The sequence below is a fragment of the Triturus cristatus genome, chromosome 1_2 (genome assembly GCF_964204655.1).
Source record: "Triturus cristatus chromosome 1_2, aTriCri1.1, whole genome shotgun sequence".
Taxonomy (NCBI): domain Eukaryota; kingdom Metazoa; phylum Chordata; class Amphibia; order Caudata; family Salamandridae; genus Triturus; species Triturus cristatus.
This window is the reverse complement of record NC_140580.1, coordinates 199087938-199115541: the sequence shown is the minus strand read 5'-3', so window position 1 is coordinate 199115541 and position 27604 is coordinate 199087938.

Here is a 27604-nt window from a genome sequence, read left to right as displayed (position 1 = left end):
ACGCACTAGTAGTTAGTATAGGATAGCCTCTGCCTGAGAGACCTTTCCTTCCAGATAATACAGTTCCTTAAACACAAGATATTAGATACGATTTGGGATTAGGTTGTTCTGACATCCCAGACTTCTGTCTCCTCATGTAGGGCTAAATGTCAAGTCCCCTTCACCCTCCAGTTACACGTCAATCACACATCATGCTACTGTGCGCGCATCTCTGCCAAGTATTTCTGCTGACTTTGCAGGATTCACTTATGGATCCACCCACCTGTATCATCATCATAATGACGTTTCTAGTGCACGCCTTCATGCACGCCTATTGTAACGCCTTTATTCATTACGTATGTGTATTCTTATCTCTCTTCTCAGCTGTCACGCCTTCTGCATATGTCTTTACTGTAATGCATTTACTATATATATGATAACCTGTCAATAAAGTATTGCTCTATCCCTTCCCGAACCTTCGTGGTGACGGAATACGATTGCCTGGTTCGAACCAATTCCTTTGTAAGGAATAAACCCATTTTAAAACCTCAAATACCACGGATTCTGCCTCTTATTTTTACTGAGTTATTCTTATTGAATTTTACCGCATAAATTAAGTACAGGTAATTAAAATTTACCACACTATGGTAGGCCCAAGGGCAGGGTGCATTGTAAGTATAAGGTAGGACAAGCCCTGATGTGTGTGGCATGTCCTAATAGTGAATTACAGCCATTTTCGTTTTTCACTATTGCAAGGCTACCTGTTCTCCATAGGCCAGAATGGTCAGTTTGATTATTACATTTTATAATCCCAAACTGACTCAGGGAACATGGTAGAAATTCGGGTTTAGTATGCCTGAACTCAGAATGATAAAATACATCTTTTAGTGAAGTTGGTTTTAACATTCTGTGTTTGAAAATACCACTTTTAGAAAGTAGGTATTTTCTTGTCTAACCATCCAAACCTGCCTTTGCTAGGCTGTGTATTCCTTTTCTGGAGTTTTAAGTGACAGGGGCTGGGGAATTCCAGGGGGCTGGGGAATTCCCAGAGACAGGGTGATTCAGTACAGGGCTGAATAGAGAGATCTGCAGCTAGATGGGAGGGAGGAGTTGCACCTGGGACCTGAATAGGACAGTGCCTGCCCCCCACAGTGCTGGCTCCACCCCCTGTGGTGCGTCTGATGTCTCTGCCTGCACTGTGAAAGGAGAGAAGGAATCATGTCAACAAAGTGCTCCAGGGCTGTGCTTTCCCTCCACAATGCTGGCTCCACCTCCTGTGGGGCGTCTGATGTTTCTGCCCTGCACTGTGAAAGGAAAGAAGGAGCCATGTAAACAGAGTGCTCCAGAACTGGTTTGGACTAGGCCAGGCCCCTCTGCCTTCAGAGGACAAAGGATTTTGGGGTATATGTATTGGGACCCAGACTACAAAAAATTAGATCATCCTGGAATCAAGAAGGAACCTCTGCCAAGGAGAAAGCTGGAAGAGTGAAGAAGAAGGACTGACCTGCTGTAAGGCTGACCTGCAGTTGCTTTGCTGCCAAGGAGAGGGCAAGGATTTTGCTGTGTGCTGTGTCCCCTGGCTTGAAGGAATCTCCAAGGACCTGAGTAGAGCTGGCCTCCTGTTAAGAAGTCCCAGGAACAAAAGGACTTCACCCCCAGCTTCCCCCTGAACTCTGCTGTGTGAGTTCTGCCCTTCCTAGAGTGCTTGATCCAATTGTGGGGCCTCTGGAAGTGGTGCCTGCTGTTGGGAAGCTGACCAAGAGAAAAGAAGTTAAAGATCTGCAACTTTTTCATGCACCGTCGGCTTAGCGAGAAAATTTCCGTCGCCGCGAAGATCGTCGCAGCGCTTGTCACCGCTGCAACGTCAACGCCGCGTTCATCTTCAGAGCGCATCGCCCCCGGAGCGGGAAGATTCCCGCCGCTGCGAGTATCGTCGCAGAGCTTGCCGCCGCTGAGTGAGATCGTCGCACCGCTCGTTAGCGGGCCGCATTTTGTCGCTGCGAACATCGTCGCAGAGCCATCGAAGATCGTCGCGCCGCTCGTTAGCGGGTCGTATTTCATCGCTGTGAACATCGTCGCAGAAACATCGAAGATCGTCGCATCGTGCCTCTGCGAGTAAATTTCTACTAGAGAAGCTACGCCTTGGAATCCATACAAGTATCGCCTCACTCCCCATACAGGCCGGATTCGTTGCACACGCCCGCTGCGTGTAGCGGGGTTGTCGCATCGCCTCCCCAGGGTCTCAGGACTGACGCTGTTGCTTGTTTTTCAACGCCTGAGCGCCGCTAGGAACATTTATCGCATCACCAGGTACTGTTGGCTAAAATCGACGCTAATGTGGATTATTTTGTCGCTAAGCTAAGTACTCTTTTGAAACCATATTCTTGAACTGTGTATGTTGGATTTTTTGTCGTTTTGGTCTTGTGTAGTTTATATAAAAGTACTTTATTTATCTACACTGGTGTGGAGTCCATTTGTGGTGTTTTTACTGTGTTACTGTGAGTGTTGGTACAAATACTTTACACATTTCCATTGATCTGCTCGTGCCAAGCTACCAAGGGGGTGAGCAGGGGTTATCTAAAGAGTGTATCCCCCTTACCCTGACTAGAAGTAAGGGTCTCTATTTGGACAGTGGTACCTACCTCTGCCAACTAGAGACCCCCAGATCTAACAGGGGGTAATTAAGAGAAGGTACTGGAGTTATCCAAAAGGAGGGACTCCTATTTAGACATATCAGCTTTTTTTGTAGAAATCGTTAAACAGGCGAGATCATGAACCACCACCCACTGAGCTTTATCCACTCCAAATGCATAAACAACATCAAAAGTAACCCCCTAGCAGCAGCGTCCATTAGACGAGCTTGTGTTTAGGAGTTGCGGGGAACCAGTAGGATCCTTGGAACATGTTGTGTGCATCTGCCCAGCACTGATGGACCTGTGTAGATCAAAACTGATGCCTGAGTGGAACAAACTGGGAGTCCGGTCCTGCAGGCTGGGCATCATCGCTGCATTGAACACAGAGAACACGGCCCTAAATATCAGTTTTATGATCTTTATCCATCTTGTATATTGTAAGTTCAAGCAGACTATCGGCCATTCAGAACATTCAGATTCGGCTGTGTCAAAATGAGGAAACAGCCACAGGTGGGTACAACAACGGTATGCAATTGAAGTAGCCGTTGCTGCACTTTAGACTACTGATCCGGTGACTCGGCGACTCCTATCTCAGTCTCACAACATCGATTTATCTTACAAAGCCAACAGCACACCTCGGGCTGATTCTTCCTCCTCCAAGCGTTACTCTATGTGCAACAGAGAATACTTGTTTTAAACTGAAAGACTGCGTTTCTTTAAGAACAGTGGAACCCTGCTTAAGGAACATGGAACGACAAGCTGTGGGGTCGAGGAAAAGATGTAACATCAACAACCTGTTATCAAGCATTGTAACTCTGAGCCCCACACAACAACTGCGACAGTACAGCACGGAACAAACTAATTCGACCTAGAGCCTCTATTTAACCATTCACTACTTTATCGATGAACTGTTGGACAATATAGTACTAAGCATCGCGGTAACTTAACATTTTTGATTTTGCACTGGACTACGGACAATAATGCACTTTACCACTACTTTGTACCTGTTCTTACATCATGGCTACCATGTTTTTAGAAGGGAACTTTTATTTAAATGTAAATATTAATGTAGCTCTACTTTGTTCTTGTTCATGCATGGTGGCTACCTCGTTTCTAGAAGGGAACTTTTATCTAAATGTAAATATTAATATATAACTGCTATATTTTCATTGATTGCTAAATGCCCGAATAATGGTTTTATACACATTTTAATTGTTTAATTAATCAAACAATAAATTGATACACAACATCAAAACTAACAGTTACCTTGATGGACTGTGCCTAAGAACAAAACCTCATGCACTGTATTGAACAGACAGACAAAAGACAGAGCATAACTGTAGCTGTCAAGTGGTATGCCAGCAGCCAGGCTTCAACAAAGCAGGAAGTGCAGGCACAAGGCCAAACATGCAGTGACACACAAGAAGCCAAACTAGTTCAATCATGCCTGCAAAGACAGCAACCCATCTCCATCATTAGCAGCTGAAGACTCCCAAAATGCAGACTACAAAATCACAACCAGCATTCAAGTCCCGGTTCAATGAAACAGAATAGAGAGATGTAAACCAGGATACGTAATGAAGTGTGCACATGATGGTTTAAACTAATGTGAATTAAAAAAGAGAGAATCCATGGGACTGGCTGACTGGGGAGTGCATGAAAAGAGTGGATGAGCCTGTACGAGTAAAAGCATGACTTAGGGGCTTACGGTCACAGTGAAAGGTGACCACCATAATGAAAATGCAAAGCGCTTATGGGCCAGCAGGAAGTAGTGGGCTTATGGTCCACAACAGAGTAATGTCTTACAGACTGTTAGAACCGGCGGTCTCTAGTTGGCAGAGGTATACACTTCTGACAAATAGGGACCAACCAACTCTAGTCAGGGAAAGGGGATTACACACTCAGATAACCCCTGCTACCCCCTTGGTAGCTTGGCAGAGCAGACAGGCTTATCTCAGAGGCAGTGTGTTAAGCATTTATGACCACATACAGTAATAAAGTGAATACACTACAGATGGACACGACACAGAAGTTATTATAAAAATAGTATTTTTATATAAGGCTTAGCACAAGACCAAATAACGACAAAAATATACCACAGTCTTAATAAATACTCCTTGGAAGGAAAAATAATAGTTCAAGTAAGGTTTCTTCTTGGCAAATAGTTCTTTAGCAAAGTATTCTTCTGAGCACAGTTCTTTGGCAACAATGTAACCCCCACAGGAGTCACACGACGTCGAGTCTACAAGATTCCCAAGGTTCGGCGTCGACCGCGAGGAGCGCTACGTCGAGCCTGGAGTCGCAACAGACCCCACAAGTACAGTACCTTGAGAAACGAAGAAAACGATGATCCACGGCGTCGAGATGTCGGCGTCGAGGTCGGCGTCGATCGTGCCTCGGAGTCGGGTCAATCCGCAGCAGCGTCGAGGGATGTCGGGCCGGAGCAGCGCTCACGGCGTCGAGAAGGGCGTCGAGTCGATGCGATCAGCAGCGGCGTCGGGACGGGGTCGCTTGGAGGTAGAGCCGATACTCACTCCTCACTGGCGTCGATACCGGCGTCGAGACGGGGTCACTTGGAGCCGGGGCCGATACCCACTGCTCACTGGCGTTGCTGCTGGCGTCGAGACTGCAGATTTTCCCTTGTGTACTGGAAACAACACTTTCCAGCAATTCAGTAATTCGGTAGATGGTGAAGTCCTTTGGCCCTGTGACTTCAACAGGAGACTGGCACTCTTCCAGTCCTTGGAGATTTCCTAGCAAGTGTTCAGAGAGTACACACCAAGTTCCTCTCTCCTTGTTCCTTGGCAAAAATAAAGAAGCAACGTTCAGGTTCCTCCACAGCAAAACAGCACTCTGGCAGAAAGGCGAGGCAAGTCCTTAGATCAGCAGGCTTCTTGTCCTTGGTACAGGTTTCCTTGTCAGAAGTGATCTGAGTTCTTGGTTCAGGGGTCCTTCTCTTATACCCCATTTCTCCTTTGTTCCCTTTGTCCAAGCAGGGAAATTCCCACCATCTCAGGTTTGTTGTGGGTGTTGCCAGGCAGAGGCACCTGGCCTATTCACTGAGCAGGGCAGGGTCCTCAGCCGCCCAGCAGGAGGCGGAGCCAGTATTGTCACTGGCAGGAGCAGGGCTATCAGTCGCCCAGCAGGAGGCGGAGCCAGTATTGTGTCAGGCAGGGCAGGCTACTCTTCCCTCACTCTATGTGTAAACGCCCCATTTACCCCACACTGACTCATTCAGACCTCTGGAGCCACCCAGCCCCTGACACACACACCAAACCAGCAGAGACCGGTAGATAGTTGGACAAGAAAATAGCCACTTTCTAAAAGTGCTATTTTCAAACATAGAATTTAAAAACCATCCATCCTAAAGGGTGTGTTATTAAATTCTGAGTTCAGGGATACTAAACTCAACTTGCTACCATGCTCCCTGAGTCAGATAGATTATAATGGAGTTAATAATCAGTCTGCCCAGTCTGGCCTATTGGAGGCAGGTAGCCCTTCAATAGTGAAAAACGAAATTGGCTGTAATTCACTATTAGGTCATGCCACACACATCAGGGCATGACCTACCTTTTACCAACAATGCACCCTGCCCTAGGGCCTACCATAGAGGTGTCTGAAATGTGGCAAAGTGAAGGTTTAGAGACTGGTAAGTAGGTTTCCTTACCAAGTCGACATGGCAGTTAGGGACTGCACGCAGGCGCTGCGGCGGCAGGCCTGAGACACATTTTACACGCTGCTTATGTGGGTGGCACAACCAGTGCTGCAAGCCCACCAGCAGCAGTTAACTTACACGCCCTTGGCACACGCAGTGCACTAGACTAGGGACTGAACAGTAAGTCAACCAAGCCAATCATGGTAACACCAATCAATGTAACAATTTAACATAGGGAGCACTTGCACTGTGGCACTGATCAGCAGTGGCACAGTGCCCAAAGCAATAATCCAGCAAAAACATCGTAAACAGAGGAGGCAAACAGAAAAAAATGGAGGAGAGACTCATGCCAATGATGCCAGGTCTAACACGTGTCCCCTCCAGCTGAAATGTGGGGAGAACTACCCTTCACCCAGGGAGTCCTCATCACTAAGGCGGAAAAATCTGGACAGACCATCAGCATTGGCGTGATCTGTACCAGGGCGGTGTTCCACCGTAAAGTCCATCCCCTGTAGGGAAATGGACCACCTCAGCAGCTTTGGGTTCTCACCCCTCATCTGCATTAACCATCTGAGGGGCCTGTGGTCTGTCTGAACCCGGAAGTGAGTCCCAAACAGGTAGGGTCTTAGCTTCTTCAGCGCCCTGACCACAGCAAATGCCTCACGCTCTACCGCACTCCACCTTTGTTCCCTGGGAAGTAACCTCCGGCTGATGAAGGCTACAGGTAAGTCTCGGCCCTCCTCATTCATCTGTGCTAGAACAGCCCCCACACCATGCTCTGAAGCGTCTGTCTGGACAATGAATTCTTTTGAAAAGTCGGGTGCCTGGAGGACCGGTGCTGTACACATTGCAGTTTTCAGGGTGTCAAAGGCGTTCTGACAGGCGTCAGTCCAGATCACAAGTCTCGGCTGCTTCCTGGAAGTCAGCGAGGTCAAGGGGTGCACAATGTTGCCATACCCCTTGACAAACCTCCTGTAGTAACCCGTGAGACCCAAGAAGGCTCTCACCTGAGTCTGGGTTTTGGCCGGTTCCCAAGCCAGGATGGTATCTATCTTGGGTTGCAGGGGGGCCACCTTGCCACTCCCTACTTGGTGCCCCAAGTACACCACTGAACCCTGCCCAATCTGGCACTTACTAGCCTTGATTGTGAGGCCTGCTCTGCGCAGGGCCAACAACACTTCCTGGAGGTGGCGCAAGTGTTCCTCCCAGCTGGCGCTGAACACTGCTATATCGTCCAGGTAGGCGGCGCTGAAATCTTCCAGCCCGGCCAATACCTGGTTAACCAACCTCTGGAATGTGGCAGGGGCATTCTTCATCCCAAAGGGCATCACACGGAACTGGTAGTGCCCATCTGGCGTGGAGAATGCAGACCTCTCTTTTGCCCCATCAGTCAAGGCGATCTGCCAGTACCCAGACGTTAGATCAAACGTACTAAGGTACCGGGCAGCCCCCAACCGATCGATGAGCTCATCAGCTCTGGGGATGGGGTGCGCGTCAGTCTTGGTGACCAAATTGAGTCCTCGGTAATCCACACAGAACCGAAGTTCTGGTGAAGCACCAGGCGCTGCAGCCTTTGGGACCAAGACCACTGGGCTGGCCCAAGGACTGCTAGAGGACTCAACCACCCCTAAGGCAAACATCTTGGAGACCTCCTCCTTGATATATGCTCTGACCTTTTCAGTCACCCTGTAGGCCTTGTGCCTCACAGGAGTGCTGTCCCCAGTGTCCACATCATGGACACACCACTGAGTGACACCAGGGATTAAGGAGAACAGATCAGGGAATTGTACCAACAGATGGCGACAATCTTGCTGCTGCTCAGGGGTCAGTGTGTCAGAGAGGACAACACCATCCACTGACCCATCTTTTTCTTTTGCACACAGGAGGTCAGGAAGAGGCTCACTCTCCTCCGCCATCCCAGCATCTGTGGCAAGGAGCATGCCCACTTCGGACCTTTCTAAGTGGGGCTTTAACCGGTTGACATGCAGGACCCTTAAGGGGTTCCTGGGAGACTTCAAGTCCACCAAGTAGGTGACATCGCTCTTTTTCTCCACAACCTCAAATGGTCCAGTCCACCTGTCCTTGAGCGCACAAGGTTCCACAGGGGCCATGACCCAAACTTTCTGACCAGGTTGAAGCTCAACCAGAGTGGCATTCTGATCGTACCACCGCTTCATCTCTTCCTGGCTGGCCTCCAGATTTGCCTGAGCAAGATCTCTGAAGCGCCGAGTCTGGTTCCGAAAGGCCAGCATGTAACTATATACATCCTGGGGAGGTTTCCTGGGAGATTGCTCCCAGCCTTCTTTGACCAGACTCAAAGGTCCTCTTACCGGGTGACCATACAAGAGCTCAAAGGGGCTGAACCCTAGAGACTTTTGTGGCACCTCACGGTAAGCAAACAGCAGGCATGGCAAGAGGACGTCCCATTTACGCCTCATTGGTTCTTCAAGACCCATGATCATGCCTTTTAGGGTCCGGTTGAATCTCTCAACCAGCCCATTACCTTGAGGGTGGTAAGGAGTGGTAAACTTGTAGGTTACCCCACACTCCTTCCACAGAGACTTCATATAATTCGAAATGAAGTTGGTGCCCCGGTCTGACACCACCTCTCTGGGGAACCCCATGCGGGAGAAAACACCCATCAGTGCCCGTCCCACCACGGGGGCCGTCACTGTGCGGAGAGGGATGGCTTCCGGGTACCGGGTGGCATGGTCCACCAAGACCAGGATAAACCTGTTGCCCATGGCTGTCTTGGGGTCCAGTGGCCCCACAATGTCAATTCCCACTCGCTCAAAGGGGGTACTGACGACGGGAAAAGGTTGGAGGGGAGCCTTCTGCTTCCGCCCACTTTTCCCACTTGCCTGGCAAGTTTGACAGGTCCTACAATGGATATCTGAATCCCTTCTCATCTGAGGCCAATAAAAATGGGTGACAAGCCTGTCATAGGTCTTGTCCTGCCCCAGATGTCCAGCTAACGGAACGTCATGAGCCAACCCCAGTAGGAAGGCTCTGAAGCGCTGGGGTACCACCAGCACACGGGCTGACCCAGGTTCAGCAGCCTTAGGCTCGCTATACAGGAGGTCGTTCTCCCAGTAGACCCAATGTGATCCTGACTGATCACCTGTCGTTTGGGCTGAGGCCTGCTGCCTCATACCCACAAGAGAAGGGCACACTTTCTGTTCAGCACAAAATTCCTCCCTGGAGGGACCACCATCCTGCTGCCAATGGGTCAGCTCGGGCAGGTCTCCCAGTTCGGCCACTTGTTCTCCTGTCGGTTCCAGGGCATCCCCCTCAGGGTCTGCTCCCTCCTGGACCGCGGGAACGATGGGGGACGGTTTCCCGCGCCCCCTGCCTCTTCTCTTCACGGTTGGGACCTGGGCCATACTTTCAGGCTCCGGGCCCCCATCAACACCCTTACTAACTGACATGGACCGGGTGGTCGCACACACCCACTCAGGCAGACCCAACATTTCCAGATGCGATTTTCTCTCCACCTTAGCCCAAGGGGAGTCCTCCAAATCATTGCCCAGGAGACAATCAACCGGCATGGCGGGCCTCACAGCAACCTGAAGAGTACCTGAGACCCCCCCCCACTCAAAGGGAACTTGAGCTACCTCACACTGACTCTGTGAGTTGTCGGCAGCTACAACGGGGTAGAATGCATGCGGGACCACCTGCTCTCTGGACACCAAGTGACACTTGACAGCTGTCACACTCGCTCCGGTGTCTCTGAGAGCTTCAACCCTATGGCCATTAATGGTCACCCACTGCCTATATTTCTTAGTGTTACTAGGCAGAGGGGTTGGAGGGACCATTTCCACATCTCCTAAAGAGACCAGGGACATTTCTGCGGGACCCCACCCACCGGGGGCAACCATCTCATCCCCTCCCAGGGCTACACTCGCTACCTGACGAGGGGGTGCACGCGGCGGTGCATTCGAATCCTTCATGGGACACTGGGGATCATAATAACGGTGTCCCACCTGCTTACAGGCATAGCAGGTCATGGGGCCCCTGTGAACAGGTTTACCTGTCGGGGCCTCTAGCTTCTTTACAGGGGGAGGCTGGGAACCCTTCCCTTTGTTCCCTTGGGGACTACTTTGGGGCCCTTTCTGAAACTCCCTCTGTTTACCCCTGTCCCCCCCACTCTTCTGCTGAGGACCCTGCCCACCCTTGGCTGAGTCTCCCACTGGACCCTTGTGGACCCTGGTACTGACCCAGCGGTCCGCCTCCTCAGCAAGTTTTCTAGGGTTAGATAGCTTGCTATCAACAAGGTGCTGGCGTAGCTCTGGAAAACAGTTATTAGACAAGTGCTCCCAAGCAAACAAATCATAAAGAGCATCATAACTATCAACCTTGCTACCCTTTATCCAACCATCCATGGTTCTGCAGAAAAAAGACACATATTCAACCCACGTAGTACCAGGCAACTTCTTACATTCTCTAAAGGTTTGTCTGTACTTTTCTGGAGTCAAGCCATATCTCAGCATTAAAGCATCTTTCATATGAGTATAAGACATCCTATCCTCAGCAGGAAGGCTCAACAAGGTATCTCTCCCTTCATTTGTAAAGCGGCTCCACAACCCCGTTCCCCAATCTTTCTCAGGGACCCGGTGGGCCAACAATGCTAACTCATACGCTTTAAACCATTGGCTAATATCTTCATTCTTACTGTAATCTTTGATCACATCCTTAGGAAAATAAAACCTACTTTCTGCAGGCACGGATGGAGTGCTGCCACCAGAGGGATTCAACTCTAAACTCTTAGTTTTAAGCTCCATCTCCCTCACCATCTTCTCACGTTCAAACGCTAATTTCTCTCTCTCAAAATCTAATCTTTTGCTCTCCATTTCAGCTTCTCTCTTGCTTCTTGCATTCTCTAATTCCAACTGCCCTCCTAATTTAAGTTTTGCCATCTCTAACTTGTATTCCCTCTCCTTCTCCCTGTCTTCCAACTCTTCAGGAGAAAGGCTCTTAGAGGAAACACTGCTGCCTGGAGATGACACTGGCCCACCTGTGGGCTCTTCCTCTTCCTCTTCTTCTTCCTCTTCCGGTACCACCACCGGGCCAGAGGGATCTCTGGCCTCTAACCAGGCCTTCAGCGCTTTGAGGAAGTCGCCTCTCAATTTGAGACCTGTGGTAGGAACTTTAAACTGCTTGCAAAATCCTCTTAGATCCTTTAGCTTGTAGGAATCTATCTTCTCCTTATCAAATTCCCCCACAACAATCTCCACAGGTGTAGTCGCTCCGGCATTCTCCATGGTCAAAACTGGCAGTGTTGAAAAAATAAGCTCCAGGAAAGCGGAGAACAAAAATAGAATATCCTACCAAACAGATTGTGGCTGCGTTATGGTCTGCTTTCACTATGTAGCGTACACTAATCACGGCACATGAGTCATAAATGCAAAGTTCAAATCCTCACCGCTGACCACCAACGTTAGAACCGGCGGTCTCTAGTTGGCAGAGGTATACACTTCTGACAAATAGGGACCAACCAACTCTAGTCAGGGAAAGGGGATTACACACTCAGATAACCCCTGCTACCCCCTTGGTAGCTTGGCAGAGCAGACAGGCTTATCTCAGAGGCAGTGTGTTAAGCATTTATGACCACATACAGTAATAAAGTGAATACACTACAGATGGACACGACACAGAAGTTATTATAAAAATAGTATTTTTATATAAGGCTTAGCACAAGACCAAATAACGACAAAAATATACCACAGTCTTAATAAATACTCCTTGGAAGGAAAAATAATAGTTCAAGTAAGGTTTCTTCTTGGCAAATAGTTCTTTAGCAAAGTATTCTTCTGAGCACAGTTCTTTGGCAACAATGTAACCCCCACAGGAGTCACACGACGTCGAGTCTACAAGATTCCCAAGGTTCGGCGTCGACCGCGAGGAGCGCTACGTCGAGCCTGGAGTCGCAACAGACCCCACAAGTACAGTACCTTGAGAAACGAAGAAAACGATGATCCACGGCGTCGAGATGTCGGCGTCGAGGTCGGCGTCGATCGTGCCTCGGAGTCGGGTCAATCCGCAGCGGCGTCGAGGGATGTCGGGCCGGAGCAGCGCTCACGGCGTCGAGAAGGGCGTCGAGTCGATGCGATCAGCAGCGGCGTCGGGACGGGGTCGCTTGGAGGTAGAGCCGATACTCACTCCTCACTGGCGTCGATACCGGCGTCGAGACGGGGTCACTTGGAGCCGGGGCCGATACCCACTGCTCACTGGCGTTGCTGCTGGCGTCGAGACTGCAGATTTTCCCTTGTGTACTGGAAACAACACTTTCCAGCAATTCAGTAATTCGGTAGATGGTGAAGTCCTTTGGCCCTGTGACTTCAACAGGAGACTGGCACTCTTCCAGTCCTTGGAGATTTCCTAGCAAGTGTTCAGAGAGTACACACCAAGTTCCTCTCTCCTTGTTCCTTGGCAAAAATAAAGAAGCAGCTTTCAGGTTCCTCCACAGCAAAACAGCACTCTGGCAGAAAGGGGAGGCAAGTCCTTAGATCAGCAGGCTTCTTGTCCTTGGTACAGGTTTCCTTGTCAGAAGTGATCTGAGTTCTTGGTTCAGGGGTCCTTCTCTTATACCCCATTTCTCCTTTGTTCCCTTTGTCCAAGCAGGGAAATTCCCACCATCTCAGGTTTGTTGTGGGTGTTGCCAGGCAGAGGCACCTGGCCTATTCACTGAGCAGGGCAGGGTCCTCAGCCGCCCAGCAGGAGGCGGAGCCAGTATTGTCACTGGCAGGAGCAGGGCTATCAGTCGCCCAGCAGGAGGCGGAGCCAGTATTGTGTCAGGCAGGGCAGGCTACTCTTCCCTCACTCTATGTGTAAACGCCCCATTCACCCCACACTGACTCATTCAGACCTCTGGAGCCACCCAGCCCCTGACACACACACCAAACCAGCAGAGACCGGTAGATAGTTGGACAAGAAAATAGCCACTTTCTAAAAGTGCTATTTTCAAACATAGAATTTAAAAACCATCCATCCTAAAGGGTGTGTTATTAAATTCTGAGTTCAGGGATACTAAACTCGACTTGCTACCATGCTCCCTGAGTCAGATAGATTATAATGGAGTTAATAATCAGTCTGCCCAGTCTGGCCTATTGGAGGCAGGTAGCCCTTCAATAGTGAAAAATGAAATTGGCTGTAATTCACTATTAGGTCATGCCACACACATCAGGGCATGACCTACCTTTTACCAACAATGCACCCTGCCCTAGGGCCTACCATAGAGGTGTCTGAAATGTGGCAAAGTGAAGGTTTAGAGACTGGTAAGTAGGTTTCCTTACCAAGTCGACATGGCAGTCAGGGACTGCACGCAGGCGCTGCGGCGGCAGGCCTGAGACACATTTTACACGCTGCTTCTGTGGGTGGCACAACCAGTGCTGCAAGCCCACCAGCAGCAGTTAACTTACACGCCCTTGGCACACGCAGTGCACTAGACTAGGGACTGAACAGTAAGTCAACCAAGCCAATCATGGTAACACCAATCAATGTAACAATTTAACATAGGGAGCACTTGCACTGTGGCACTGATCAGCAGTGGCACAGTGCCCAAAGCAATAATCCAGCAAAAACATCGTAAACAGAGGAGGCAAACAGAAAAAAATGGAGGAGAGACTCATGCCAATGATGCCAGGTCTAACACAGACTCATTCAGATTAAGTTTTTGAGTGCATCAGAAAGAGATGCTGAGACAATTTGCAGTGGACACATACAGCTAAGACATGCATAATGCAGCAAAGCACAACTGTTTACTGTGTACAGCGATGAGTGATCCCTGCCCAACTGATTAGTAAACTTGACTGTGCTGCTACTGAGTCAGAAACATTCATCATGAGGGATACTGGTGCCAGCTGTCCCCTGCACAGCTTGTCGGGTCCTCTTCACCAGTAAAGCAACTCCAAACAACCTAAGGATACGTTTCCTATCAGTGGAGCAATGCCGGCAACCAGTCTCACAGGATCATCCATTTGTCCTATCTGGCAAAAGTGGAACCCTCAAGAGGTGACATCTGACAATCCTAAAGAGAGGGATTGCTGAAAGGTAACAATGGGAGCAATGAAAGAGGGGGTGGTGGAAGAACGGAAAGGAAATAAATATACTATGCAATATAAAAGCACATATAACATTACAACTAACAAGTACATCTATTTTGAAACATTAATTTAATTCTTAAAAGTAAGGCCAGGTAAAATATATAAGGATACATAATTTAGGGTATGTATCTAGAGACACAATCAAAACTGCAGCTTTAGGACCAGTGGTGGAACCAGTTCTGCGTGCAACTGCCTGCTCTGGCCAATCTCCCATGGACTCACAGGGTCACACAGGTGACATAGGGACTTTGGCAAGCTAACCATTTTATTAACTTCACTGGGTGCACACATTCAGCATGGCCTGTTCAACCTTTGGCCTTTTGAATATTTGTGAGGTGATCCTAATAAAACTTTGCAATCTAAAACTTTGTTAAATTGTCGAAATATTGCGGGAAGAGCCATCTCGAACTTAATAGGAACAGAACTGAAATAAAACTAAAAGCATGGCACCTTTTAAGTCGTTTCCAGTTCACAAATTGCTTTTTGGTCTCTCAGCTTAGGCGTCAAACGTTTTCAATGCGTAAAACATCTTGGAGTCAAATTTGACTCTCAATTAACTATTTTGGTCCAAATACATTCTGTTGTTAGTGCCTGTTATTGTCAACTTCGTACTTTAAAAATGATGCTATGCAAATTGCCTCAGCCCAAAAATTTTCAGATATAAAATTCTATTATTATCCTGCTGAAATTCCTGTTCATCTGTCAAAGTACATTAGAAAACTCTAACTAGAGTACAACAGCTAACTGAAGGCATTTTGACTCCAGCGTTGCCTACATTTTACTGGCTGTGGGCGAAAGAGAGGACTATATTCACGTCTCGTGCACCATGCACATGGTAATCTATGGCCACAATCTGAACCTCTTTCTCAAAGAATACGTCCCCATGGACCAATACTTACCCTGCTGTCAAAAACTGCTCTTATTGGCAGACCCCACATTTCATCGTGCTGATCTTAGTGGAAGAAAGTTTTCTATAGCTGTTGCTAACAACTGTAGCTCCCTGTCTTTTTACCTCCACTGGCAATCCTCTCTTCTGGCATATTACAATGTGTCTTGACCAGAGCCGTTTCTAGGTGTTTTGCCTCCCTAGGCGAGAATTGAAAAATGGCGCCCCTCCCTTTTACTACCATCACTCTCTTCCCCTGGTATGAATTAACTTGAAGGATAACATTAATCTCATGTTTTTTGCCAACCTCCCCCTTTTGCCACCCTAGGCGGCCGCCTAGTCTTGCCTAATGGTAGAAACGGCCCTGGTCTTGACTCGGCTTTGTAACTGTCTGAGCTTTCAGGAGTATCTTGACTGTTTTTGCTTGAGTCGTTGATGCTAAGGCACGGTCAGATGATTACAAATAGCTAAAAATAAATACATACATGAATACATGCATACACACATACATACATACATACATACATACATAAACAAATAAATGAGCTCTCAGTTCTGTCTTTCGTGCTGAAATGTGCCCCACCTGCCACCTCTTCTTCAATCTTGGGTCGTGGTTTACCAACACGTATGGGTGGGCTGTGGTTTACCTACCAGTATGGGAAGGGCTATGCTTGTTTGTCACATGTTTAAAGTATCGAAAGTATGCATTTTCAGCCAATTTCTTTCCTTCCTTAGTGGCGTCTAAGTATCCGACCAGATGAAATGTGTCTTCTGGACACCTCGGAGGGGAGGCGCGGTGCTGCTCAGCGAGAACGCCCCGGCAACAGAGGGACTATTCTGAATTCATTGGAGTGGTCGAGCAATCATAGCCTTCCTGCATCTCCAGAACGGCATCGCGTGCATTGTGTCTGCGCGGCAGAGGATGTCTGCGACTGCGAATGGCAGCCGGTGGCCACACGGTGTGAATTACAATACACGGCATCCTCGCGGCACCGAACTACAGTATGATTGAAGGCGCGCCGCGCGCGCCCCGCGTTGAATATTAATGAACTCTGCATTAGTGCGCTGTTTGCAGCGGCCTATGCTATCAAGGAACAGCAGTAAACAGCAGACAAGACATGTTTATGATTCGATTGTGTCTTCATTTCCATTTTACTAGCTCTTTTAACAGTGACCTCATTGACAAGTGAGTTGTTATATGTCAGTTCCAGGCGCGTTATGCCACTAAATTGAGTTTAACGAGAGGGCAGGGATTAACCTTGGTAAGGCAGTTGGCATGGGCGCCCCCATTGGAGCAAACACAAATAAAGCGCACACTGATGTGCAGCTTGGTTGGGATAGCAGTCCATTTGCCAAGTGTGACGGGACATGTGGATGTTCACATGGGCATTTCACTGAATCCTCCTATACCCTTTGTCCACAAATTACTCAGGTAATTTTCTGGCAGACTTTGCCCCACAGGCTGCAGCTTCATCCCAGGCTTCTCTGCCTTGTTCAGGGCCTCCAGGGAGTTCCACCCACCTTCAGCTGGATTTCATAACACAGTGGGGAAATCACATGTCTTCGAAGGTGCTTGGATATGCCCATGCTAACTTTTCTCTAGTTGGTCGATCTTTCAGTTAGTGTGGCACGCAAGTGGTGGAGCATCCGATTGCATTGTCAGTTTAGAGGTCTGGCTGCGAGATCGTCTGCTAGGAACATGCTGTACCAGCAAACAGGCTGCATCATGATCCCATTCTTTCAATCAATCAAGTTTCTTGTGAAGTGTGACTACTCACCAGTTAGGGTCTCAAGGCGCTGAGCGAGGGGGTGGATCTGTGGTTCAGTTGAAGAGACGGTCTTGAGATCCTTCCTGAATTGCAGCAGAAATGGTGATTGCCTGAGGTGCAGAGGAAAGGAGCTACAGGTCTTCGTAGCGAGGTAGGAGAAGAATCTTCCTCCAGCCGTGGTCTTGCAGACCCGTAGGATGGTGGCCAGGGTCAGTTGGGGGAAGTGGAGGCGTGAGCCGGGAGTCAGTGCAGTGCAGCGCATTTTTACTGCTGAGCGCGTATGTAAAGCAGATGTACTCTCTTCTATTCTGTATTTTAGGTTGTTTAAATTGTGACTGAAAACCATTGAAAACCACTCTCCTTACCTGATTGCTCTTCTCCTGCTGTGTATTGGGGGGGCATTACAGGGGTGTCTTGCTTGTGTGGTAGCGCCAAGAGTGAAGGGGGAAGCTGGTTCGTGGGCCAGATTCGGGCGGAGTTGGGAAGCGCGACCGCCATCTTGGGGGGAATCGCAGCTAGCGCTCTAGTGGCTGAAGGTTGAACAGTACTTTTGGGGGCACTGACACGACCGCGCACATCTAAAGACTCTTGAGGCGTGAGCCGGAAGTCAGTGCAGTGCAGCGCATTTTTACTGCTGAGCGCGTATGTAAAGCAGATGTACTCTCTTCTATTCTGTATTTTAGGTTGTTTAAATTGTGACTGAAAACCATTGAAAACCGCTCTCCTTACCTGATTGCTCTTCTCCTGCTGGGTATGGGGGGGGCATTACAAAGGTGTCTCGCTTGTGTGGTAGCGCCAAGAGTGAAGGGGGAAGCTGGTTGGTGGGCCAGATTCGGGCGGAGTTGGGAGGCGCGACCGCCATCTTGGGGGGAATCGCGGCTAGCGCTCTAGTGGCTGAAAGTTGAACAGTACTTATGGGGGCACTGACGCGACCATGCAGATCTAAAGACTCTTGAGGCGTGAGCCGGGAGTCAGTGCAATGCAGCGCATTTTTACTGCTGAGCGCGTATGTAAAGCAGAGGTACTCTCTTCTATTCTGTATTTTAGGTTGTTTAAATTGTGACTGAAAACCATTGAAAATCACTCTCCTTACCTGATTGCTCTTCTCCTGCTGTGTATTGGGGGGGCATTACAGGGGTGTCTCGCTTGTGTGGTAGCGCCAAGAGTGAAGGGGGAAGCTGGTTCGTGGGCCAGATTCGGGCGGAGTTGGGAGGCGCGACCGCCTTTTTGGGGGAAATCGCGGCTAGCGCTCTAGTGGCTGAAGGTTGAACAGTACTTATGGGGGCACTGACGCGACCGCGCAGATCTAAAGACTCTTGAGGCGTGAGCTGGGAGTCAGTGCAGTGCAGCGCATTTTTACTGCTGAGCGCATATGTAAAGCAGATGTACTCTCTTCTATTCTGTATTTTAGGTTGTTTAAATTGTGACTGAAAACCATTGAAAATCACTCTCCTTACCTGATTGCTCTTCTCCTGCTGTGTATTGGGGGGGCATTACAGGGGTGTCTCGCTTGTGTGGTAGCGCCAAGAGTGAAGGGGGAAGCTGGTTCGTTGGCCAGATTCGGGCGGAGTTGGGTGGCGCGACCGCCGTCTTGGGGGGAATCGCGGCTAGCGCTCTAGTGGCTGAAGGTTGAACAGTACTTATGGGGGCACTGACGTGACCACGCAGATCAAAAGACTCTTGAGGCGTGAGCTGGGAGTCAGTGCAGTGCAGCGCATTTTTACTGCTGAGCGCATATGTAAAGCAGATGTACTCTCTTCTATTCTGTATTTTAGGTTGTTTAAATTGTGACTGAAAACCATTGAAAACCACTCTCCTTACCTGATTGCTCTTCTCCTGCTGTGTATTGGGGGGGGCATTACAGGGGTGTCTCGCTTGTGTGGTAGCGCCAAGAGTGAAGGGGGAAGCTGGTTCGTGGGTCAGATTCGGGCGGAGTTGGGAGGCGCGACCGCCATCTTGGGGGGAATCGCGGCTAGCGCTCTAGTGGCTGAAGGTTGAACAGTACTTATGGGGGCACTGACGCGACCGCGCAGATCTAAAGACTCTTGAGGCGTGAGCTGGGAGTCAGTGCAGTGCAGCGCATTTTTACTGCTGAGCGCGTATGTAAAGCAGATGTAGTCTCTTCTATTCTGTATTTTAGGTTGTTTTAATTGTGACTGAAAACCATTGAAAACCACTCTCCTTACCTGATTACTCTTCTCCTGCTGTGTATTGGGGGGGCATTACAGGAGTGTCTCGCTTGTGTGGTAGCGCCAAGAGTGAAGGGGGAAGCTGGTTCGTGGGCCAGATTCAGGCGGAGTTGGGAGGCGCAACCGCCATCTTGGGGGGAATCTCAGCTAGCGCTCTAGTGGCTGAAGGTTGAACAGTACTTATGGGGGCACTGACGCGACCGCGCAGCGGACGCTCGCAGCGGGCGCACCGGTGGCGCGCCGAAGGCACGCCAAAGGCTAGCCCATCTGCGCCCGTCCGTGCCGGGCCGTCGCCAGTTTCCAGACCCCTTGCCCTTTCTCCTATTACACTCCGGAGCTACTCGCGTGCTGAGTTAGTAGGGATACAATCTAAATGCTCTTCTTTACCATGGCATCCACTAGATGGTCCCGTTAAATGCAAAATCTGTTCGTTCCAACTCACAGGGGAGGCGTTGTAACCCTGCCCTCCTGACCACACGGATTTCAGGTTCATGAGCCTGAACTGCCGATCCCTGGCTAAACATCATGCTGAGGTTTTCGACCTTTTGGAGGATGAATCCCCTGATGTCCTTTTTTTAACGGAAACATGGCTTACTCAAGATTCCATTGCGGAATCTTGGTTGGCTCTCCCTTCTGGATTTATTATGAAGAGTCTAAATAGACTGGGGAAACGGGGGGCGGGATTGCAATTATTATGAAAAACGTCTACTCTTGCAGTTTTATTAGGGAAAATGTGACAGACTGCGAAAGTGCCCTATTTAAAATTATGCTGAATCCCAACCGTACTATTTCAGGCTTTCTTATTTATCGCCCGCCTGGGCCGTCTGGAGCTTTTAGAGAAGATCTAGTGAACAAAGCCATGTCGTTCGCTAGTCAAGCTGCGAATTTCGGCATTATAGGGGATCTGAATCTTCACTGTGAAAACATCGGGAAGACAGAGATTGCAAGCTTTCTGGCTGACCTAGAGGCTCTTCAACTGACCCAGTGGGTGCGCGAGCACACGCATGCCGCTGGGCATTTACTAGATCCTTTATTTTCAAACCTCGCTCTGCTGAAGGTTTTTCCTTCGGTCCCACAGTGTTGGACAGATCATTTTTTGGTTGTCTTTGCACTGCGGGGTCAGCCGAGAGAGTATTGCTCGACCTCTGTTCTGAAACGACCATGGCATAAGTTAGACAGCAGTGGTTTGTCCGCTTATTGGTCTAGTCACAGGCCACAACTGCCACAGGATATAGAGGCCACTGATACGCTAGTCCACGATTGGGTGATATCAGGCCTGGATACTTGCATCCCGGTTAAGCTGGCCAGGAAAAATCGTGGGCAGTCTAAACCTTGGTTCAACGAGTCTCTGTCTAAAGCCAAAAAACACTGCAAACAGCTTGAGCGAGTGTGGAGGCGCACGTACGATGAACCAGAGAAAACCAACTATCGGGCGGCTATCAAACACTATCATAAATTAATACGGAGAGCAAGGGCTGAGTATGTCGGTAACAAAATTCTAGTTAGTTCTAATATATCGAAGACAATCTTCTCCCTGCTCAAGAATATGAGGAATGGTGGTGTGTCTGGGAGCTCTCCTATTTCAGCTAATAGTCAGTGCATTGACCTGGCCAAGTATTTTGTCAACAAGGTTGAGAAGATATCAAAGCCTCCCACCAGTGGTTAGTTCTGGCAGTAAGATCGGGCTTGACGTCCCGGTCCCCCAAGGAACAAACAGCCTGCTATCATTTCCTTTGCTATCTCTCACAGATCTTGAGATCCTTTGTAGGAAAATTAAATCAGGTTCACCAATTGACCCATTGACACCTAATCTTTTCTGTCAGTTTCTTCCTACAATTACGCCAGTATGCTTGGAACTGGTTAACCTCTCCCTGGCCTCAGCCACAGTACCAGCATCATGGAAACATGCAAAAGTTACTCCCCTGCTAAAGAAACCGTCTCTGGACCCGGGTGAGCCAGGCAATTATCGCCCTATCTCACAACTTCCTTTTTTGCAAAGATGGTGGAATTGCACGTGCAGACTACTCTCACTGAGTCTATTGAGCAGAAAGCAATTCTTGACCCTTCACAGAATGGTTTTAGAGCTCGCCACGGCACAGAGTCTGCTCTGTTGGCTGTGAGGGAGGAAATCCGAGGGATTCTGGATGTAGGTGATTTGGCGGCCTTAGTTCTTTTAGATCTAAGTGCCGCTTTTGACACTGTTTCCCACGAAATTCTGTTGAAGCGTCTGCATGACATCGGAGTGAGGGATTGGGCCTTGGATTGGTGCCGAGCCTTTCTGACGGGAAGATCTTTCCAGATTTGGGTGCCACCATTTCAATCTCAGAAGTGTGCTTTGTGACAGGGGGTGTATCAGGGTTCTATCCTGAGCCCCCTTCTGTTTAACATTTATATGCAACCTTTCGCACAAGTTGCTAGGGGGAGAGGGTTGTCATTGGTCTCCTACGCCGATGACACCCAATTGGTGATCTCTTTCTCTAAGAAAAACAACACCAGCCTAGGAAGTTTTAAGGAGGATCTGGTAGAGGTTGAAGGCTGGAAGGCAACTAATTGCCTGCAGCTGAATGCCAGTAAATCCGAGGTGCTGCTATTTGGGAAAGACCGAGACCTGTGGTCCGAGCAGTGTTGGCCAGACAGCCTTAAACCGGCCCCTGTGCCTAAAGAGGCAGTCAAGAACCTGGGGGTCTGGGTTGACAGCGGGCTTACGTTTGATACACAAGCTAAAGCCGTGGCTGGGACATGTTTTGGCCTACTGCGTGGCCTGAAGCCTTTACTTGGTTTTTTCCCCCCTAGGGTATGTCAGACCATTATCCAGGCGACAATTTTGTCCAGACTGAATTACGGTAACTCATTGTATCTTGGGGCTAACAAGTCTTGTGTTAAGCGCTTGCAGAGAATCCAGAATGCTGCGGCACGCATTCTGGTGGCACTACCGAGATCTGGTTCTGTTTCCCATGTCCTGCCCAAGTTACATTGGTTGCCTGTTGAGAAACGAATCCAATTTAAGACTCTTTGCGTTTCGCATAAGATTCTTACTCAACAGGCTCCCTTGGGTCTGTCTAATTTGCTTCAGCTTTATGTGCCGCGGTGGTCTCTTAGATCGGCCAATCAGACGTTAGCAAGTGTTCCCCGTGTTGTGAGAATGAGAGCTGGGGGCCGCTCGTTCCGTTGTCTTGCGGCGCAACTCTGGAATCTGCTTCCTGTTTCGATCAGAGAGATCCAGAGTCATTTGGTTTTCCGAAAAGCTATCAAGACCTGGCTTGTCACGACTCTCGTATAACTGCCTTCCCGTCAGCCACCCTCATTGTCTTTGGTCGCGCTGGGACGCCCCACTGCTGGGGCAGCTATGCACTATATAAATCCGACAAATAAATAAATAATACATTTAGTGGGAGTGTAGAAGGAGAGGTGGTGGTTGAGGTATGTTTTGTAACTATTCCTTGAGCTGCGCTGACATAGCAGGGGTCTGTGCTTTAGTTTTTTTCTGTCTACAATCATGCTTTAACTCAAAATACATGGGCTGCAGACAGCAGAGCTCAGAAGCAGTACCAGACTGGAGAACCAAAACCAGCCTTTCAAAAATGCCCAAACCAACTCCCCTACCTTTGTTTCCTCGCACAATCACTCTTTCCATCTCTCCATACTCTCTTTCTCCTTCTCTCCCTTCTGTCTTCTCACTCCCTGCTCACTTTCACTCTACCTTTCCTCTCCCTCTCATTCTTTCTCTCTTGAAGCATCCAGTGTCTGCTGTAATTAACCTTGGGGAGCTGAGGAAAGCGACAGAGGCACCAGGAACGGCATTGGGCTTTCGAAACTGGACTCCAAGGGCTCCAGCTCACCACAGAAATGCCCGTTGAATAAAAGGCCTGTCCTGCCCTGCTCCAAATTCGAAGAGGCAATTACTACCCTGTCTATCCGAGCTCTGCTGTGTGCCGGCCATGCACTAACTCAGGGATTTTTCAAGTTAATGTATGCATTGTAGATGGCAAAATTAAATCCAAAGATCCCTTTTGCAATGGCACAGAGAACGAACACATTACAGCTGTTGTATCGTAGATCTTTACAAAGCCATATGGCCTGGTACATGCCTAAGACCCCTTTTAAGGAAGAAACCCCCAAATCCGCCCTGGGATGGATGGGTACCCCCTCACCCCCTCCCAGGGCAAGCATTTCAAACCACACTGTTCTTGGATTAGGGAGAGTGACCCCCCCCCAGCCGTATTTATTACATATTAAAAACATTGATTATTCATTTTTTATTATGTACACTTTATGCAGAAAGTCCAGATACATTGATAGATACATGTCACTTGTCTAACCTTAACATGCTGTAATATAAATTCCACTCCTAACGTAATCTACAAATGTAGATACTTTACTTTCTGTGTGACCCCTCTAGAGCCTAGGGCTCAGTCAATGACTGGCAGCCCCAGATCCCGGTAAACTACAAATACTACTCCACCGGAGTAGGCTTGCGTAGCGGGTACAGCTTATCGGACGGATACTTTCCCTCGGGCCTCCCCTACGCCTTAAACTCCATAACGGGGGCACTGGCAGCCCTAAATCCCAGGAGAACTACAAATACTATTCCACCAGAGTTATGGGCCTCCGATGGCCAGGGTGCGTTCCGGTGGGGGTGCGAGGAACAAGAGACTGTTCCTGCGCCCACCGCCCCCCTTTTAAGAGGGGGCAGTGGGACCAACCAGGCAGGCTGGTCTAAACCAGTCTTCCCAAACGTCCGGCGTTCGTGTGAACCGGAAGCACTTAAAGTGCCTCCGGTTCACTGCCGGGGTCTGGCGCGACCGCCATAATGGTGGCGCGAGCTAGATAGTGCGTTGCCTTGCCCAGTAGCCTGTTTTTCTGCTTGATTGTCTGAAGTTCTACATAAATCAAGCATATAGGTCGGAATTTCTCTGAGTTCATACATGAAATCTAGACAGAGCAAATGGAAAACGGAGAGAGTCCATCTCTGTTCACTCTTTCTGACATATCCCGTTTAAAGCTCATACATTAACCCAGAGAAATTCAGACTTGTATGTTTGAACAGCAGACACCTCACATGCAAAAAAAAACTGGCGCTCGGCTCCATGCAGAGCCATCATAATCTGGCACATGATGCTTTACTCCATCAGAAATTAACAGGATCGCCGCGCTCTCCTGCCACAGCGGGCGCAGACTCCCACCCCCAGCGAGGTGCTGGAGAAGAAGATTCATCTCACACCTCCGAGCGGGGCTGCGCTTCTCTCCTTGCCCTCATTCCGGAAAGAGTCTAGTCAGGAGTGACAGGAAATCATTTTCCTCTTCTGATGACTTTTAAACCTGACTGGCGATTTCTTTTCGGCCAATTCTTTGTCCTTCGTGGGCTTTTATTTAATCTCCGTGAAAGGTTATATGGGAGATGAATGAACACTTCGCTCTGCTTGTTCCGAGAGGGCAGCGAGACACACAAAACAGCCCTAACCTGAACCGAGTGAGGAGCGGAGGGACCCCCGAGGTAATAACATTAACAGCCTGCCCTGAAGAGGCAGAAAGCAGAACCGGCAATCTGCTCGACATGGAGGTAGAAAAGAGACAATTACGAGAAGAATTAAAGTATTAAATGTCTTAGAGCTGTAATTTGGCAGGAGATAATGGCTCCGGAGGCGCTGCTATAACTTTACGCGCTCCTTCCTCATACCCGAGTGTCTGCTGGCACACAACGCAGGCTGTGTGTGTCCTTAGTTCAGGAGTTGCAGGGCTTTGATTTTGCTCTCGACATTTCCACACAGCCCTGTCAGCAGAACGCCCCGGGCGCCAAATTACAGATCCCCAGGAGACACCGTTCTTGTACAAGCCACTGCTGGCTGGTGCCCAGATAAGCATCCTCTCCGCAGGGCTAGTGACACTTTTGTTATGTTTTAGCTGATTTGTTTGTCGGTCCCCTGCCTCTGCTCGCAGCTCGCCTGCGCATGCTGCACCTTTTGTGCATAACGGCAGGTATGATGTGACAACCTATGACACGGGAGGGCTTGAGTGACTGACTTTTCCCCAGGACAGGATGCGAGAAACAGTCCTCGCGTCGCCATCACATCATGATTGATGGATTTAAAATCAAAAGTAATTGTGCTGCGTTTCTGTCCAACAATATAGTGGTTTTTAAGCCGACACCACCACTTGCTGCACAGAAGTTACCGTGACGTGGATTGACAATGAATAATGAATGCTGTGCTCAAACCTGCTTGGGTGAAGTAGAAAACATGTTGCACTTCTCACTGCCCTGCGTCGGCCATATCGGGAACGTGTTCAAGCGCGCAGGGCAAACCCGTGAGCCTCTTTGTTCGCTATTGCACTGTCCAAAGCAAATACAGTTTACTCAGAATTTGCCTGCGTTAATGCTCGAGTGGGTTCACAGCTCATGAACGCTAAGTGCTGATTGCTTCTTATCGTTTCTGAGCTGTGCTCTCTGCAGGGCATGCACTAACTCAGTTATTGCTCACTTTGCCACTGGATTCAAGCTAGCTTGGCTGATGAGGGGTGTTACCTCGAAACCGGTCCTAGGATGCTTGTTTCCCGTCTAAGGAAGACCTGGCTTTGCAGTTCCGACTGGGCTGTTGAAGGGCAGGGTCAATGAAATCCTTCGACTTGAGGCTCCTGTTTTAAGAGATTGTCTTTGAGTAAAAAGCAGGCATTATATTCAGAATTTCTCTGAATTAGTACATGAGCTGCAACAGCACCACTTTGAAAGAGGGATAAGTGGTTGCCTCTCTGTTTCTGAGCAGTGTTGCCTGCAGTCCATCCACAAGCTCAGGGGCATATTATCACGGATGGCGTTAAAAATTATCGCCGGTTTAGCGGCAGAAAACTGCCGCTAAAGCAGCGAAAATGGGCTTGATAATATGCCCTTGAGAATTCCAATAGAAGTCCATGTTCTGGTGTTAAAATGGGATTCTATTGGAATTCTCCACGGCATATTATCAAGCCCATTATCGCCGCTTTAGCGGCAGTTTTCTGCCGCTAAATCGGCGATAATTTTAACGCAGTCCTTGATAATATGCCCCATTGAGACATTGTAAGTCAAATGTATGGGCATCGGACAGTGGAATCACATAAATCACACAGGTGCACATCTGTGCCCCACATGATTGCACACTTTGATAATAGGGCCTGTAGTCCAACAGCATATACTTTGGGCCTGATTGCATTGTATGTTTTACTCAATTTAATTTACATCAGCCAGAATTAGCATCTGCTTTTGTGTAGAATGTGTGTAATTTCTAAGCCTGGGCAATGCACTACGCTAAGCTCACGTAGTTTGCGAAGTTTGCGCTACTTCGCACTACGCGAATTGCACGTAGCACAGTGCAAACACGCGTAGCGTTGTGCAGCGGTAATTTTTTGCTTGCTCGCGGTCCTCAGCGTCAAGTTGGCGAGCAAGCAAAATGACATCCCGGCGAGACTTTTTCCTCATACGCGATCAGCAACATCAAGTTTCCGATCGCGAGCGTGGAAAATAAACCTCCCGGCGAGCTTCTCAATGCAGGGAGGTCAGGTTTCTCATTGTGAGTGGTCACGTATGCTCGCGACCGCTCACGATGAGAAACTACCAGTCCGCGTTGAGAAACCTGCCGCTCAAGTAGAACCGCTTGCACTGTGCAAGATGCAGTTTGCACTGATTGCACAGTGCGGACAAGCATCCGGCACTGTACAATCAGTGCGAACAGCATCTTGTACAGTGCACTACGCAGTTTGCAAAGCTACGCGTAGCGCTACTTCGCAAACTACGCCCAGGGTTAGTAATTTCAACTCCTCATCTGCAAACATACTTCTATGTAACAGTGGAAATGTACAACTTTTCGTAATTCATATTCAAACTTCTATGCCTGCAAAGCCTAGCCAGTAACAACTCTCTGGTTATACCACTGATAAAGTGATGTGACATCTGCAAATTGACAGTACCAGCTGATGTATTCCATATACCAAGATCCACCCTCAGATATATTCAAAATCATGTACTCACAGGTTGTGTGTGTTTCCTACAGTGGTTGAAAGCACACATTGTTTGCTTAAATACCCCTTACACACCAAAAGGGCCCTTGGTGTCATGCTTCATCATGGGGGTCTTCCCGCCACGCTGCGGGACGGGGCATGCTAAGACCTACAACTACGTGGGAGCACTGATTTTGCAGAAAACTATGTGTTGTGTAGGAAAAGTGAGTTGGAAGGATCAGGAGTGAGTGAAGTGGTGAGTTAAAAAGTACCTGGCTCTTATGGACTAAAAAACTTTAATATTCCTTAGAGCTGGTACTGTTAAAAAGGTGGGTTGGAGGTACTGTGCTTCAATGAGCAATCCCTCCTGTGTAAATGTTATAAAGTGATATATGTACAAGTAGTGCTATTAAGTAACTATGTGTA